The sequence below is a fragment of the Mus caroli genome, unplaced genomic scaffold (genome assembly GCF_978045245.1).
Source record: "Mus caroli unplaced genomic scaffold, Mus_caroli_1 scaffold_2, whole genome shotgun sequence".
NCBI classification, from domain to species: Eukaryota; Metazoa; Chordata; class Mammalia; order Rodentia; family Muridae; genus Mus; species Mus caroli.
Window position 1 is genome coordinate 24787136 of NW_028227257.1, and position 15682 is coordinate 24802817.

The following is a 15682-nucleotide window of genomic DNA, read 5'->3' on the forward strand; positions in this document are numbered from 1 at the left end:
CTGAAAGGAAGTGTGAACCCCAACTCACCTACAAAATCTCTGGCCTACAATCTATCCCTGCCTGCAAACTATGCTAGGGCAATAGTGGCACAAAACTTGTGGTAGTTGCCAACCAATGTCTGATTTGACTTAAGACCTACTCCTCAAGAAGAAACCAATTCCTGACACTGCTTAGGTAACCAAGAACCAGAGACTGCATAGTCCAGAGACCTAGAGTAGAACAAAACACTGCGTGCCCCCACAAAGCAATAAAATGATGGATGCCTACTAATATTCTTCTATACTCAAAAGACCAGTGCCTTAGCCAGTCATCATCATAGAGACTTCCACCAAAGCAGATGGAAACAGATGCAGACCCATAGGAAGACATTCTTTAAAGAGAGTCTAAACTGGAAATCTCCATCAAATTTCTCCCCTCAGAGCTGAGGAAATCCCATAGAATAGGAAGCAGAAAGATTTTAAGAGTCAGAGGGATGGAGAATACTAAGAGAACAAGGGCCTCTGAATCAACTATGCAAGGCACAAATGAGCTCAGAGAGACTGAAGCAGCAAGCATGGGGCCTACACGGGCCTACAAGTCCTCTGCGTATATAACTATTAACTTATTTTTAAGGGAATGTTGACTGATTGCGTTGTTGCGTCTAACTCTGATATGAGTCTCGGCTTCACCTTACTATTTGGTTGTTATCTTAGAAGCCTGTGGGTAGAAAGGGTCTAATAGGGAAGAGTGGAGGGAGAAGCTATAGTCAGAATATATTGTGTAAGAAAAGTGGGGTTGTTTTGCTGTTGTTGTGTTTTTGGAAAAAAAGAATACAACATGTTTAAAACACCAAAATAGAAGCAGGAGGATGACCATGAATTCAAGGCCATCCTTGAATGAGACCATGTCTCTGAAACAAAAATAAAAGGAAACAAAAAACAAACTGTAAAGGGTTAATGGGAATGTACTGCTCTTCTTCCAAAAGACCCTCTTGTGGCTTTTAAGGCACTTACACACACACACACACACACACACACACACACACACACACACACACACACACACGTTACTGCACAGGTGTACATACAAAATTAAAAACAAATCAGATAAATCTTTGGAGAAAGGAAAAAAAGAAAACACTGAGCTAAAAACAATTATTGAGTTCCTATTATATCTACAGGGTGCCAGCATATGGCACCCATAAGTACACACTTTCCTCATGTGACACAGAAAGGAACAGGTTCAAGAGGCTCAGAGTCACAAGGCTGTAACCATTTATCTCCCAAATCTTATTTCTATTTGGGCTCTGCCATTAAGATCATTAAATGGTCACTAACCTTCCCTACACTCTCATAAATGTCAAGCTGAAACAGAAAATCTTTGCACTACTTGTCTCAGAGCCACTCTATAGCTCAAAGGCGGATAAAAAGTCAGAATATTAGAAAATTTCTGAAATGATAAATAAATATTGTTATCTTTACTTTCTTTTTTCTAAATTTGACATTCTTTTTTTTTTTTTTTTTGTTTTTTTTTTTGTTTTCCAAGACAGGGTTTCTCTGTGTAGCCCTGGCTGTCCTGGAGCTCACTTAGTAGACCAGGCTGGCCTCGAACTCATAAATTTGACATTCTTGCAGGGCTTCCCAGTCATGAGCCCATTAATACTTATTAAAATTTGACAGGATTTTAGATAATCAAGAAACATTAGTTTCTCTCGGTATTGATTACTCTTGAAGTTGTTTAGTAGTCACACTGAACAGCCAATCTCAGAAAGTCGGGAGTGAAAGCAGGTGAGTGAATGGAAGCCTGGCAAGAGGCTGATGCTGGCTGTGGGACCGATTCCTTAACCTCCTCCTGAGGATGTCTGGGAAGTAGGTTTAAAGTGTCGTTTGGGACAGCAGTTCAGGATCAGGGTCAGCTCAGGGTAACTATATGGCACTAGGAGAAGAGACAGGAGATGGAAGTGGGAGACTAGACAGGGGAAATAGACTGAAATACTTTTGCTTTGTTCTGAGATAGAGAATAGTTTAGAAGGGCATAGTTTAAAAAAAAAATTGAACACAACAGCAGCTGGTTATAGAGCTTTCAACATATCCTCTAGCTCTACCTGAGATCATACCCTCATGATCCAAAATGCTGAGATGGCCATCTGTTCTCCCATGCTTTTGGCAACTAAAGCCAAAACTATAGCAAAGCATGCTTGAATCCAGGCCCTGGCTGTGTTCTTAATGAAGAAACTATACCTAATCTCGGTTCTGCAATATAGAAGACAGTAGCACTGGTCGCGAGCCTTAACATTTCCCTATGTACTTCTCTAGAGAACAAATTCCTTATCATAGTAGTTATCCCTTTTTCTTTTGTCTTTCTCTCTGTGCATGTGTTCATGTGGGTATGAATGAATGTATGTATGTATACAAGTGGGTGTACACAGGTGAGCGTGGAAACCGGAAGTCGGTATCAGATGTCATTCTTCAGTAGCTGTCCACCTTGTTTCCTTTTTCAAACAGGGCATCTCATTGGCCTGGAGCTCACCAAGTTGGCCAATGAGTCAAAAGGATCTGCCTGTCTCTTACTTCCCTGGCACCGGGGTTTTAGGAGCATGACACCATATTCAGCTTTTATTTACTTATTTACTTACTTTTTTGAGATAGTCTCACTATGTGGCTTTGACTAACCTGGAGCTGTTATGTAGACCAGTCTGGCCTTGATTTCATAGAGATCTGCCACTCCCCACATTAAAAAAGGCATGATACCATATCCATCACGCTTCCCTCTCCCTCTCCCCCAACCCCACCTCCTCTCTTAGGTTGTGAATACAGGGTTTTCTGTGTAGCCCTGGCAATGCTAAAACTCACTCTACAGATCTGGCTGGCCTCAAATGGTGAGCTTTTCTTAACATTGGTTTTGGGAACTGAACTTGGGGTCCAAATGCTTACATGGCAAACACTTTACCAACTGAGTTATTTACTCAGACCACGTGTGGTCCTGCTAATCTCTAATACTGGGAAGCCTCTATGACTTCCCTCTTCTACCTGCCCCCCAGCCCCGTGCTTGCTTTATCACAGAATACTGGCACACAGAATGTGTGTTATTGTATTTTAGCAGCTGGAGAGATGGCTCAGTGGTTAAAAGACTAGTTGCTCTTCCAGAAGACCTGAGTTCAATTCTCAGCACCTATTCGGCAGCTCCCCCAACTGTCTAAAATTCCAATCCTAAGAAATCCAACTCTGTTGTTGGTCTCCTCAAGCACCATACAAGCAAAATGCCCACGTGCATAACAATAAGCAAAATAAATGTTATGTTTTATAACTGAATGACATTCTGAATCTAAATATTTAAAATGGGTTCTAGGTATATTCTTGATTCAAAGTCAGGCAATGTGCCTGGAATTTCACCACTAAGGTACTTGGTGATCTAAGAGCAAGTTCGAGTCATTCTTTGGACCCTCTGTAAATGAGCCATCACTTATGATCTAGAAGGTCCTTTTAATGTTGAAGGTGAGATTTAGACTCATAAAGTCCCAGGGATGATATTCTTCTCAAACCACCGGTATATTCCAAGGAATATAGGAGGTACAGCCAACACCACATAAAGCACATAGGACTCTGTCTGCTGTCAGCAGCATCGTAGTAGACTGTTGGTTTACTTAGTTCCTTCTGATAAACCGTCAAGAATAAACTGAAGGTAAGCAGCAGAGTATTTTAATGAGTCCAGGGCCTAATGAATCTTTTTCTTCCTATGTCAATTAGAATTTCAAAGCCAGGATCTCCAAGGACCAATTTATAGGGAACAGAGAGAAAGCCTTTCTTTCACCAGCAGCCGAGCCACCTGCCCTGCCCTTGTTATCTGTTAGATAATGTCCTGCTTACTCATGTAAGTCATTGCTGTGACAGAGCCTGACCTGGGGGGCTCTTCCCCCCCACCACCAAGATCTCTAGGGACTTAAATTGAGAAACAAAATGAGACCCAGAATTTCTTACGTAAGGGTGGTTAGAGAAGAGCTGACTTTACTGCCATCTCCTAGTCTTCCAAGAGGCAACACACAGAGATCAGCTTGCCTTAGCCTTTACTCAGTCAAGTTGTGTATAATGTTATAGTGTTTACCAAAAGTATTTAACCCCAATCTGTTACTTTATCTGTAACAAATGACAAACCAAGAAAGTCAAGTAAGGGAGGAAAAATGAATTTTGGTGTACGTTTTCAGTCCATGGCTAACTAGTTCCATTGCTACAAATGAGGCTGCTCCCCTTATGGCCCCCAGGAAGCATTAAGACAGACAAAAGGGGCAGACACACTGTTCAAAATCATGTCTTCAGTGACCGACAGCTTCCAACCAGACCTACTTCCTAAAAGCCCATTTAGTATAAACCTATCAGTGGATTTAACTCACAGAAGAAGTCATTACCTTCATGGTCTAAACACCGAATAGTGCTAACCAGCTAGGGAACCAAACCTTCAATTCACTGTGGAGGCAGGGAATGACCCACTATCACATCTTCATGTCTGAAAACTGTAACAATCTCAGAAGCCGTTACCAACAGTACTATTACCAGACATGAAAACTGATGTTCTTGAGAGGCAAAGAATTAACCTAGGAACAAAATTAGGAAGTTAACAGGTAGGGATCAGAACTTATATAATTCTGAATTTCTACCAAACTACACCAACCTTGTTTAAAACAAGACACCTGCAGATGATGTCCAAAGCATCAGAGATGGCCTCCAAGCAGCCTCAGCAACACTCGAACACTTGGCCAATTTGCTATCTCTTACGCAAGTACATGGAAAAGTGTGCATGTAACCCAAATCCTGCCCTAGACATCTCTTATTCAGTTGATTTGTGTGGTATTTCCAGTTGTGGATCTAACAGCTCAGCTTCCATGCACCTAGATAATCATTTCCTGTCCTGTTCTCTCCAAGTGGAACAATGCCAGCTGGGTTCCTACTGTTCAATCATCAGAAAATATATTGTGATGTACGAAGAAATAATCAAATCAAGTTTCCAAATGGCTGTGAGGTTGAATTTCAGGACACTGATGGGAAAAGCAGAAGTCAAGACATCTAATTTATATTGCAAAAGGAAGGAGAAGAATCAGAGCGACAACTGTACAATAGACAGATACAAGCAAAATCCTAACCTGGCTTCTATATGACTCATCTCTTGTGTGTTTATTATATTACAACACTGTTTGTAACTCCAACTTCAGGGGACCCAACACTCTCACACAAACATACCTGCAGGCAAAACACCAATGCACATAAAATAAAGATAATTTTTTTTTTAAAGTGGTAGCATTCTGGTGAGGAAGAATCTACCTGTGTTTAAAAAAACAAAAATTTGGGCAAGTAAGATAGCTGCAAGTGCCAAATTTGGGTTTCATCTCTAGAACCCATAAAAAGATTGAAGGAGAGAGCCCATTCCATGAAGCTGACCTCTGACCTCAACACACATCATGGCACAAACATACATACACTTTAGAACCTGACATACTCGTTGTATTATGAATTAAATTATGCACTGGCAGGAACATATATCCATAAGCCTACCCACCTCACAGGAACAAGATGCCAGAAGAGAAGAGAACCCTGATACCCAGCCCAGGTACAGATCAATCAAGTGTTACTGGTGCCACTTTGGCAACAACACAGTAACTAACATAAAGCCACACCTAGTTCAAAGAGCCTGGAGTAAGAGTTGTGGCTCCTGTCACCTATATACAGTGTTAATTTTAGGCAAAATCCTTTGCTGGGGCTCAGGTTTCACAACTGTAAAATGTGAATGCTGGTTAAGGTCTTTGTTGTTTTCCCAATAGTGTCCAGAACTCGGGCTTAAAGCAAATGCCTCAGGGACGGTCTTTTGGAAAGTTGGGGAGATAAACTACTGTGCTACTGCAAAGCTACAACAAAGAAAGCAGCTCTGCTGGGCTTTTTCTATAAATGGCTGTTTTGTAAATGTGTAATTGTATGATAAGGACCTTTGACTCTTAATATCCTAAAATTCCATGATCTTATGACAAATGGTAGTGAAAAATAAGAGACAAAAATATGCCCATCCTTTTTACTCCATTCCTGTAAGTATAGCATAACATGGGGTCCCATTAAGAAGTCTGTAGCAATTGGTACAACAAGAGTTCAAGGCCAGGCTCAGCTTTCTATGGAGTAGGAAGTCTAGACATGAAACTCCATCTTGTTTTTAGAAAGGAAAAAGGAGGGGAGGGAAGAGGACAGAAGGAAAGGGAGCAGGCAAGCAAACAAGCAAGCAACAGGAGCCCCTACCAGTAAAGTATGGATGAGTATGAAGTAGAACATGAAAACACAGGAGGTCTCAGAAAGCATAGAGACTAGGGGCTATTATAATAATAAGGTCCTGCCTCTTCTGAGACTAAACAGTGGATGGCCCAAACCTGGGGACAGAGCCCTCTCAGAGAAAGCTTAAACTCACTGGCTTCATGGTGACTAAGGATTGGGATGATGTCATTCAATAGCAGAGCCTTTCTTCACAGTACAGGCCTCTGGCGATTGACCACTCTGTAAACTCCAAGTGAAAACAGGTTTGAGGACCTGCCGAGATCCAAAACAATCTTATTCCAAAGTCCATTGCAGGTCTCAACCCCCCTCCCCCCCAAGGAGGCTCACTGAGCTTGATACTAAGCTTGATATACACAGACTCCCTTTTCCTTTCCCTGCTCTTCAGTGGTAGGCACACAAGGAGGACTTATATGCCTGGAATATTCCCCTCTCTCAACTTGGAAAATGACAGGTACATGTTTTACTAGACACTCTTTCATGTCAAAGATGGTCTTTTGATTCCTGGCTCTCTGAACCCGAATCTGGGTTCTGGATACAGCAGTTTGAGACAAGGTATAGCAGAGACCTGAGAAAATGACTAAGACATGAAGACAGTTCCAATTCTCAGCTACCCTATGCCCATCCTTTGTTGAGCACTTTTAAATACGCTACTCTTCCAGAAATGATGTGACCAGAGGACACTGAGGTAGCAAGGTTGTCGGGAAAGAGCTCAGTCTCTGAAGTCAGGAGGTCAGAGTTCAAAACGGAGCTGTTTTAGAAAGGATGTCTAAAACATTATTTTCTTCACTATAAAGCCTTAGCTTCCCCGGCTCTGGAAATATTGCTAATTTAATGAGTTACAAAGATTGGTTAGACAATCTATTTAAAATACCGACCACACACATACAGTAGACATATATTAAATACGACTCAAGAGGGAGAGGGAGTGGCACAGGAAAGCAGTAGGAAGTAAGAACAAAATAAAGTTACATATATATACATATATATATGTATATATATATGCTATGATGAAACCTGTTACTCATACTAAGCTAAAAAGTTAATAATAAAAGAAGACTAGAAAGATGGCTCAGTGGGTAAGTGTCTTAAGTTCAATCTCCAAGATCTGCATGATTAAAAAGAAAGAACCAACTCCCCAAAGTATTCTGACTTCCCTTTGTACTGTGACATGTAAGCAACTGTACTGGCTGGGTTTGTATGTCAACTTGACACAAGCTGGAGTCATCAGAGAGAAAGGAGCCTCCCTTGAGGAAATGCCTCCATGAGATCCAACTGTAAGGCATTTTCTCAATTAGTGAATAAGGAGGAGGGCCCATTGTGGGTGGTGCCATCTCTGGGCTGGTAGTCTTGGTTCTATAAGAAAGCAAGCTAAGCAAGCCAGGGGAAGCAAGCCAGTAAGTAACATCCCTCCATGGCCTCTGCATCAGCTCCTGCTTCCTGTTTGACTTCCAGTCCTAACTTCCTTTGGAGATGAACAGCAATGCGGAAATGTAAGCTACATAAACCCTTTCCTCCCCAACTGCTTCTTGGTCATGATGTTTGTGCAGGAATAGAAACCCTAAGACGGCAACTTTGAGTCTTTTCTATCAAATACTATAAAACTCGGGTTTATGACAAGGAATTCAAGTCTTTTTGTCTCTCCTACCTTGTGAGACTTCATGCGAATGTTTTAATCCCATTCCCCATTAAAAGCATTATTTACATAAAGGTCCTGCTATATTTTTGGACTAAAGTGGTTAATTCCTCCTCCCCCTTTATTTCCTTTATACTTTTAAAAGTAGCCAATCTTTTTTTCAAATTTATTATGTGAGTATACTGTAGCTGTACAGATGTTTGTGAGCCTTCATGTGGTTGTTGGGAATTGAATTTTTAGGTCCTCTGCTGCTCAACCCCACTCAATCTGGTCGGCCCCTCTGGCTCCAGTCAAGGCTGCCAGCCCAGGCCCGAAGACTTACTTATTATTATACATAAGTATACATAAGTATACTGTAGCTGACTCAGATGCAGAAGAGGGCGTCAGATCTCATTACGGGTAGTTGTGAGCCACCATGTGGTTGCTGGGATTTGAACTCAGGACCTTCAGAAGAGCAGTCAGTGCTCTTACCCGCTGAGCCATCTCGCCAGCCCAAAAGTAGCCAATCTTAAGACTATAGGAGGCTGAACCCTAGGCTATGGAGAAAAGACACAGACCCTACCAGTGTCAGAATAGAAATCAAGTACACTTCCCATCTCTGTGTGCTTGCTTCTCTGCTTCTGTGAACAGTACACCCTCATGACGAAGAATAAAGCTTTGCCTTGCTCAGACTTTTATTGGAGCAATGGTCTCTTTCTTTGCAAACTTATTTCTAATAGCATGCATGCATCTATGCACATGAATTAGTTTTAAAATTCTTAAGTGGGAAAGGGCAAATTAGCAAAAGAAAACAATTATTTGATTTCTTTTTAATTGAATCATTGAAAATAATGATTCTGATTCCCATGATGACAGGTGGAGAGGACTCTGGGACAAACCCCAGCCAGCAGGTCAGAGGGTGGCACCATGGGAATGGGCTAATTAGACAATCTGCTGTGCTAGTCTAAGATCATCTGGATCTTGTACCACCAGCCAAAATAAACCAAACAGGAGTGTCTTTAAAGCACTTTTTTTCTAAAACAAGTACAGCTTATGTTATTGACACACACCACAGGAGACTTAAGAAGGCTGTTGATGAAGATGTTAGGAGAGCTGACATTTCTGTTCCAATCTTTGCTACAACATATATATGAATGCAAATGACCTTGGCTCTAGAGAATGAGACAGAAGAGATTTAGAATTTGGTCTGAGCAAGTGACTTACTTCACTTCTTGATCCTTAGTTTTTTCTTTCTTTATCTCAGTATTATTCCTCTACACGTCTACTCTATTATCAATATCCCCTCTTTCAGATAACAATATGGTTCTGAAAGATTAAGCTAATACTGACAGGAACTAGAATTCCGGTGAGTCTTTCTAGCCTATTCTACTGCATTATCTGTTATATGAAAATGGGCTGGATTAGAGAAAACAAGGCATTTCTATAGCTGGGAGAGGAAAAAAAAACCCAAAACAACATGTAAAGTGAATAAGTAAAAACAGACAGACAGACAAAAATAACAAAAGTTGGTTTCAAGAAGATTCTAAATATTCTAGAGCAAGACAAAGCCATTTTTTTTAATGTATACAGTTATTTTGCCCGAATGTAATGTCTATGCACCACTTATGCATCTAGTACCAGTGGAGGAGACCAAAGAGGGCCCGACACCTCTAAAAAGCATCCAGTGTCATCTCTTCAGCCCCTAAAGCACAGCTCTTGAAAACCCCTTCATGAGGCTGGGAAGATGATTCCATGGTCAGCAGCATTTGGTCACATCAGGCAGCTCACAACCAACTATAGCTCCAGCTCCAGGGAATCTCTTCTGGCCTCCAAGGGTTCCCACGAGGCATACACACACATACACATAAATTAAAAAAACAAAACCTTCTCACAAACAAAATCTCAACCAAGGGCAAAGGCCAGAATAGAAATACAACTTAGAACAAGGGAGGGGACCCTCAAGCTTCCCACCTTTGTTCCTTTTATAGTTGAGGAAACTGGGTTAGGAGTGAACTGCTTTTCTAAAGGTGGGCAGACTTAAGTTCAGAGCCTGAGTCACCGCTTTTTAAATCTAAGTATTTAAAACACAATTTGAGGATTTGTTTCGGTTACTGGCAGGTGGACACCACCTAACAGATACTAGGTCTCTTCCCTTCTTACTCTCTCTGCTCCCTTTTTCTTTTCTCTACCTATCGAGGAGCAACAACTTTTTTGGTTTCACACTGCACCAGTGTCAAGGAACAGAGAGAGCAGTTTACCTCAGGGCACACAGGAAGCAGAGAAAGGGGAATACAGCCCCAGGAATATACAGTCCAAAGATGAACCTCAGTAACCTGCTTCCTCCAGTAATCCATTAGCATCACAATAACCACAAGAAGATCTAACTTTGCAGATTAGGAAAACTGAAGTTAATCATACAGGAAATAAAGGTCAGAGCAAAGACTCAAATCTCAGTATAAATCTGGTTACTTTCTTTAAGCTCATGTTTCAAGTTTTGAAGAATATACTCAAAAACGAGAAACACTAACTCCAACAATTATGTCTTTAGCCTTTTGACTCTCCCTATGCATGCACTTTGTAAGGTAGCCCTTGAGAGGTTCAGCTAACGGTAGAAATGGAAGGGAATGGTGATAAAGGTAGAAGAATGGAAACTCAGAGAAGACAAAAATGCCAGGCCAAAAAGAAAAAAGGAAAAGGAAAGAAAGCAAGCTCAGAGGCTTTGCTTGCTCTCCCAGCCTCCTCTGAGGCAGCCAGAATCATGGCCCTGCACCACCAGGCCCAGCTCTTCCATCTCCGCTTTTGTGTTAATAGGGTCTTTTGTAATAGGTTTGCCCATTACCTTCACCTAAACCCCATTAGATAGATAAGTTCCCCATACTGTCTCTTGACAAATGATCTAAAATCAAAAACGAAACAAACAAACAAACAAAAACAAAACCTGTCTATCACAGTACTGAGTCTTGAACCTAAGATGGAGTGGCCTTGTGCCTTCTATCATTCACTCATTTTCTTTTTAAGAAACAATCTCTGGAAGTGTTCAGGCTGAGCTTTCATTTCTATTGCTAGAGCAGGTGCTGAACTTTTGGTCCTCGAGCTTCAGCCTCCAAAGTAACTGGGACTGTAGACCTGTGCCACCACACCTCGCTTTATCTCATAATCCTAGCACCACAGCTAACAACAGACTTTGGTTTCCTTAACTGTAGTTTCCAATTTCCTAACTTAGATCCTGATTTCTTGGCGGTATTCTTACGCTCAGAACTCCCTGTCACCACCAATGTTCCTAGCAGTGTCTCTTAATTGATCTGACCTACTGGGCCTCCTTACTTAACTATCTTCTCTGCCCACTGTTTCAGTGGGGGGAAAAAAATCTTTAACTTTAATGGAACTAAAGGGGGGGGGGACGCAGAAATCCACCACACATATACACATAGTAATAAAGAAATACAATTTAAAAACAATCTAAGCCTTAAGATAATCAATGATCTAGTCATAATAAAACCTCTCAATAAACCTGGGTAGGGGCAGTGTTTACAAAGGAATTTTCTTAGCTTAGTAAGTCACCCACAAACAGATGTTAATGGGTTTAGACTGTGTGCTACATCATAAATAAATGAGATCTAGAACGAGGTAAAGCTCTCATCAGTTCTCTGCACACCACACTACTAGAAAGAAGCACTAGCTGGTATGGCGGTCAGAGGGATTTAAAAAAAAACCAAAAACCAGACATTCTTCTGCCTATTTTATTCAAAACATTCTCATGTCCTCTTCTTTAAGACAAGTTCTCCACAGTCTAATGTACCCCTGCTTATTTCCTCTCTAGACACTAAAGACTGCCTTTGGTTTCTTCAAACACAGCCCACTCCTGTTTCAGGACTTCTGACTTGCTGAACTGAACTTTTTTCCCTTAAGATTTATTTATTTATTTAATGTATATGAGTACACTGTCACAATCTTCAGATACATCAAAAGAAGGCATCGGATCCCATTACAGATGGTTGTGAGCCATCATGTGGTTGCTGGGAATTGAGCTCAGGACCTCTGGAAGAGCAGTCAGTGCTCTTAACCACTGAGCCATCATCTCTCCAGCCCTGAACTGAACTCTTGTGCCTAGAATGTTATTTCAAAATATACAGATCTCGGGCTGGTGAGATGGCTCACCAGGTAAGAGCACCCGACTGCTCTTCCAAAGGTCCTTAGTTCAAATCCCAGCAACCACATGGTGGCTCACAACCATCCTTAACAAGATCTGACTCCCTCTTCTGGTGTGTCTGAAGACAGCTACAGTGTACTTACATGTAATAAATTAAAAATATATATATATATATACAGACCTCAATGCTTCAGCTTCTGCACCAACCTTATTGTTTTATACAGACCTTCTTTAATCATCGTCCCCCATATCCTACGTTATTTTTCTTCATATTTATTCATTTTTCTGCTTTCTTCTTCTAGAATGTAAACCACAGGATCAAACTATTTTATTCACTGCTAAAACACAAAACCAGAAACCATGCACCATACATAGAAAACACCAAAAAATACTAGGTAAATGAATAAAAAGTGTCTTTCAAAAAAAATCATATAGTAAAATGAATAAAAGGGAGCGCTATGGTCCAAAAAGCTGAAAAGAACAACAGTTTAGAAGCCCAAACCCAAGCAGAACAGAAAAGGTTTGGGTCTCTGCAGCCAGATCCCATTGTATTCCGAGCTTAGCTCTTCCAAGGAATGCCTTCATGCCCTCTCTAAGTCTGAGGAATTTATAAAACAAGAATATCAACAGAAACCTCTCAAATTGCTATGAAAATGAAACAAATTTATATAGATTTAGAATGTGCCTAGTAATATATCCCATAAACAACTAACGAGTTTTCTGATAAACTAAAACCACAGAACTTACCTAATTTCTCTAAGTTCCACCCCATCTTAGTGAAGCACACGGATGTTTGTAGGGCTGTTAGCCACCTTTGTATTCAATGCCTTCCAGTCTATTATTTTAAATTTATTATCATTTTTTTAAATTCTTTTTACTACTGTCAGCTTCCAGCTCTACCTCTAGCTGTTAATTAGTGTAGCATAGCTCCTCTTGCTGCTTTTAATTTTATCTGAAGGAATTTAAAAGCAAGATTGCTAAACTTTAATAACATGTTAAAAACAAGAATAAATTTTTAAGCACTGTGCAAGGACTTGGGGATGATGTTCTGCTTCAGTTTTTCAGCTGACGCTGGGAAGCTGTTAAATAAGCTAGTATACATATGCTTATATACTACACTTATTTACATGGAATCATTCACTTTCACACAAGGTTTCTCTGTGTAGCCCTGGCTGTCCCGGAACTCACTCTGTAGACCAGGCTGGCCTCAAACTCAGAGATCAGCCTGCCTCTGTCTTTTGACTGCTAGCTCAAAGGCATGAGCCACCACCAACTGGCTCAACAATTCATATTTTTAAGTGAAGTGAAATGTTTTCACAGGACAATAAGTTCTAAGATTGGCACACAAGCCATGGAAAGATCAAAATTGGTAGAACTTTAGATCACCAAGACAAAAGGTGTTAGTAAAAACCTGAAGATTCAGAGTGGGAAGAAAAACTAGAACTTGCCAACACTAAATTCAAGAGTACCATGTGGGCATTATATTCCTCTGTGCCCTCTCAAGTAGACAGAGGTAAAATACAAAATTACCTAAATCAATGGGGGGCCGGGGGGGGGGGGGATACTGTCTAATGGAAAAACTGGAATGACCAGTAAGGTATACAACTTCAACACAAGTATGCTTTTTCACTAACAGCTGGGGTGAGAGTAGGTGGCTCTCCTACTTTAAGATCTACACTACAGCAGAGGCCTCACAGCCTGGGCACCTGAGTGCATTTAAACCTAATCCTACAGAACACATGATGCAAACTATAGCTGCCAGTGTTGCAGTTCTGTCATCTGAGCCCTGAAATCCATTTTCCCTATGATAAAATATTGTTCTGGGTAGGTCCTACAGAAGAAGGGGGACAGAAAGATAGGAGGAAGCTGGAAAGTTGGCTCAGCAGTTAAGAGCACTGACTGCTCTTCTGGAGATCCTGAGTTCAAATCCCAGCAGCCACATGGTGGCTCACAACCATCTGTAATGGGATCTGATGCCCTTTTCTGGTGTGTCTGAAAACAGCTACAGTGTACTTACATATAGTAGATAGATAGATAGATAGATAGATAGATAGATAGATAGATAGATAGACAGAGAGACAGACAGACAGGGGGAAGGTTTACAACAGAAATTCCCTAAGGAAAAGGATTTGGGGAATAGAGTGGCAAGCAGGTCTCATTTTGTCTCATTCCTGCTACTTACTGCTTCACAAAACTTAGATTTTTCCATTTGATTCTCTACATTATCACTGAATGGTTGCACACACAAAAGACAGATGGCAGGGGTTTGGGGATTTAACTTGGTAGCAGAGTGCTTGCTAAGTAAGCACAAAGCCTTGGGTTCAGTCCTCAGCACCAAACAAAAACAAAAACAACAAAAAAATAGTGGCCTGGGGGAACAGGGAGATACAACATTTTACTAACTGGACACAAGTTAAGAGATAATATTAAAAACTCAGGTCTAGCAATGTCAACTCAGCTGTCTAGGTCCCTAACTCCTGTCAGTCCAACTTCTAACATCCCTTCGGTTCCAGTCATAGATGGGTCACTTCCTGCATGAGTTGTTCCTATCTTGTACTTTTTGATCCCGTATTATAAATTCTACTGCTCACAACAGACCCCAATTCCTCTCCATACAGTATACTGGGCTCCTCAAATAACTTGAATTTCTGAGGAGGGCTGTCTTCTTAAATTTATAAACAAACAAGTAAGCAGCAGAATTCCATGGAAACTGGCAAGCAGCTCACGGAAAAATCTGACCCATCACAATGGTATTCACGGTGACTGATTCTAAGGTCAGCTTTATAGGTTCCTAGATTATTTGCACTGTCTGAATCTCAATTTCTTCATCTATAAAATGGAGTTGAGACCTAGCATAGTCTCAATGTGGTGACTTCCCTTCCTCTCTGATTACCCAATGCCCACTTCACACAGCTCTACTCAATCACTTTATCCTTACCACCTCTCAATGTCACATTCTACAGGACAGAGAAGACTTAAAGATTTCCTGATGCTAACATGGGGGTCACAGAAGAAACTGAAGTCAAGAAGATCCCCAACGGCTCTGAGAACACGTCAACAGAATTCATGAGAGGATACACATAGCTTCTAGATCCTGATACATACTCTTTCTCACAGCACTGGCAAGAGCAACAAGGAAAGAAGCCTTATTTCTGACAAAAGATCCCACACATTCTTAATGGCAACTGCAAGAAAGTGACCTCAATCCTCCTCCTAGGCCAGCAGGCCACCTAGGCTCATATCCAAACCTCTAAAATAATCCAACACCTAAAAATAATAGCCACCATAAGATATCAGTACAAAGGCTGAAAGGAACTTCTAAACTAATCATAGCCCAATGTTGCCCAGACTGCCCGGTTACCCTCACTCACCAGTACCAAGAATGAGTTTAGCCAGCTAGTTTGTCCTTTGAGTTACAGGGTCAGCAGCAGCTGTCTCTAGAAACAGGGCTCACCTGTAACAGGAAAAATAAAATAAAAATAAAAAAAGAGGTCTATCAAGGGTCTTACCCTCATACACTTTGAACCCTGGTTCAATACTGAATATATGATTTTCAGACCATGTTAAGTGTGAAGAAGAAAATTTAAACACAGTCATGAAATAAAAAACAAGGAGTAAGAGTAGAACCTATTTCA

General features: G+C 40.9%; 1 protein-coding gene across 7 annotated transcripts in view; it reads right to left on the minus strand.

The window, feature by feature from the left end:
* Raly (RALY heterogeneous nuclear ribonucleoprotein) overlaps window positions 1-15682 on the minus strand; it is an 86683-nt gene that overhangs the window by 34780 nt on the left and 36221 nt on the right. For 5 of the 7 annotated variants that reach the window (XM_085833120.1, XM_029470188.2, XM_021182708.3 and 2 more), the window contains one exon: window positions 15419-15501. The exons of the other annotated variants lie outside the window; for them this stretch is intronic. The gene's annotated coding sequence lies outside the window, so the exon portion shown is untranslated. The remainder of the gene's footprint in view (window positions 1-15418; window positions 15502-15682) is intronic. 7 annotated transcript variants of the gene reach the window in all.